At 65.4% G+C, this 2,734-nt stretch overlaps 1 protein-coding gene across 1 annotated transcript in view; it reads right to left on the bottom strand.

Annotated features, from left to right (window-relative positions):
- Nucleotides 1-871, bottom strand: part of MYOM2 (myomesin 2) — a 71,473-nt gene extending 70,602 nt beyond the window's left edge. Inside the window, exon 1 of the mRNA XM_014528689.1 lies at nt 311-871. The gene's annotated coding sequence lies outside the window, so the exon portion shown is untranslated. The remainder of the gene's footprint in view (nt 1-310) is intronic.
- Nucleotides 872-2,734: the final 1,863 nt, after the last annotated feature.

Genomic DNA, 2,734 nt, shown 5'->3' with positions numbered 1-2,734 from the left:
TTTCCTAGGTTGTACGTGAGCCCGAGGATGCCTCACTGCTCAGACTTAGGGGGGTCCCGCTGTGTCTTGCTCAGGTCTGGGGGGTCCCGCTGTGTCCTGCTCAGGTTTGGGGGGTCCCGCTGTGTCCCTGCTCAGGTTTGGGGGGTCCCGCTGTGTCCTGCTCAGGTTTGGGGTGTCCCGCTGTGTCCTGCTCAGGTTTAGGGGGTTCCTGCTCAGGTTTGGGGGGATCCCACTGGGCCGGGCAGCATTTTCTGAGTGCACTGCAGTCCTGCCCAATGTGCAGAGAGAAGCAAGTAGAGCTGCATCTCACCAGCAGGCCCGCGGCAGCTTCAAGAAGGCCTTCGGGGACCAGGACGGCCCCTGCCCTGCGTCCTGCCCACGGGCACCCGGATGGTGGCACGTGGCTCCGTGTGAACAGAGGGGCTGGCGCTGAGAAAACAGAGGTGGTTGTTGAGTGACTGAGTGACCACAGCAGCCAGACGCCAGCCCTGGCCGCACAGACAGGGACAGACGGCCACGCTCCCCGGCCCCCGGTCCCCCGACAGCGGAGGACCCCTCGTGAACTGCTTTTCAAGTGTCACCCCTTCAGGCTCGCAGCCTGTGAGTCACGGGGGAAACCCAGAGGTTTCGCAAGAGTCTGGCCTTCGTTTCCAGTCAGTGAGCGGTCCTTCCCGTGACGGCCCGAGTCACAGCGGGGCCTCCACCTCTGCAGGCGGGGAAACTGCGGCACCGGCCGCCTGGTCCTGCAGGCCTTGCCCACTGACCTCACGAGGGACCCACCTTCCGATTCTGGCTGATGCGGGGCATCGCCTCGGGCGCCTCTGCTTGTGAATATCTCCTGCCACAAGTGGACGGGGAGCCCCAACCTCAGGGGTGGACGGGGGACCCCGACCTCGGGCGGGACAGTGAACCCCAACCTTAGGGGTGCACGGGGGGCCCCGACCTCAGAAGTGGATAGTGAGCCCCGACCTCAGGGGGGATGGGGCCCTGGGCCACATCGGGAAGGAGAGCAGTCACCGTCGGTGGTGACAGTGGGGTTTCCTCTCCAACTGGCAGGGGCTGCCCGAGGAGGAAGGGGTCAGCGCCCCCCGCCCCAGCACCTAGGGGAGAACCTGGCACCCGCCAGGCACTCGGGCGCTTTGAGGAGTGGTGCACCAGGGTCACCACTGAGAGGTTTTGGGGCCCTGGGGGGGGGGCGGTCTCGATGTAACAAGGTCCCCATGTGGGGACGCACAGGACTCTGAGGCCACTCACACCTGGAGGGACGCAGGGAGCTGCTGGGCACGGGGCAGGTTGTGCTGCGCAGGGGCTCCTGGGGGCCTGTGGGGAGAGCTCACTCCCGCCGAGCCCCCCACCGACCTCAGCGCCCCAGGGGCACACGGGGCTCAAAGGGTGGTCCCCAACCCGCCCGGCCGATGGGCTCTGAGGAACCGCGCACAGCGCACTCTTCTTTTTGAAGATGAACTTGTCCTCCCAGCCCGCCTGGGAGCGGGAGGTCAGGGTTCGATTCCCGTCAGGGCACAGGCCCGGGCTGCAGGCTCGACCCCCAGCGTGGGGCGTGCAGGAGGCAGTTGGGGGGGACAGTGAACCCCAACCTCAGGGGTGGATGGGGAGCCCCGACCTCAGGGGTGCACAGGAGTCCCTCGACCTCAGGGGGGGGATGGGGCCCTGGGCCACATCGGGAAGGAGAGCAGTCACCGTCAGTGGTGACGGTGGGGTTTCCTCGCCATCTGGCAGGGGCTGCCCGAGGAGGACGGGGTCAGCGCCCCCCGCCCCAGCACCTAGGGGAGAACCTGGCACCCGGCAGGCACTCGGGCGCTTTGAGGAGTGGGTGCACCAGGGTCACCACTGAGAGGTTTCGGGGCCCTGGGGGGGGGGTCTCGCCCCCTCCCGGGTCCCCATGTGGGGACGCACAGGACTCTGGGGCCACTCACACCTGGAGGGACGCAGGGAGCCGCCAGGCACGGGGCAGGTTGTGGGGAGAGCGCACTCCTGCCCGAGCCCCCCACCGACCTCAGCACCCCAGGGGCACACGGGGCTCAAAGGGTGGTCCCCAACCCGCCCGGCCGATGGGCTCTGAGGAACCGCGCACAGCGCACTCTTCTTTTTGAAGATGAACTTGTCCTCCCAGCCCGCCTGGGAGCGGGAGGTCAGGGTTCGATTCCCGTCAGGGCACAGGCCCGGGCTGCAGGCTCGACCCCCAGCGTGGGGCGTGCAGGAGGCAGCCGGTCGATGTTTCTCTCATCACTGATGTTTCTATCGCTCTCCCTCTCCCTCTTTCTCTAAAAATTAATTCAAACGCATATTTAAAGAAGAATATTCTCTTAGCAACATCTCCCCATGAGTAAAGATTTTAAGAGGAAAAAGATAGTTTAAAGAACGCTTACAGCATAATAGCCACACTGGGATCCCTGCTCATGTCGCGTGCCAACTGTGAAAGGAAATGTTTGCGTCTACAAATGGTGACTCCCACCTTTCACTGGTGTGGGCACACAGGTGTGCTTGGTGACACGCTAGGATGGGCACCACAAGCCAAGGGGACTGGGGCAGGATGGAGCAGGCAGGGGCAGGAGGGAGCGGGCAGGGGCAGGATAGAGCAGGCAGGGGCAGGAGGGAGCAGGCAGGGGCCAGGGGGAGCGGGCAGGGGCAGGAGGGAGCAGGCAGGGGCAGGGGGGAGCGGGCAGGGGTCTGGATCACACCTCTTCGGCATTCAGAGGCCCCTGACTTCGCAGTT

This window comes from Myotis brandtii, unplaced genomic scaffold (genome assembly GCF_000412655.1).
Source record: "Myotis brandtii unplaced genomic scaffold, ASM41265v1 scaffold646, whole genome shotgun sequence".
Lineage (NCBI taxonomy): Eukaryota > Metazoa > Chordata > Mammalia > Chiroptera > Vespertilionidae > Myotis > Myotis brandtii.
This window is presented reverse-complemented; position numbering and strand designations above follow the sequence as displayed.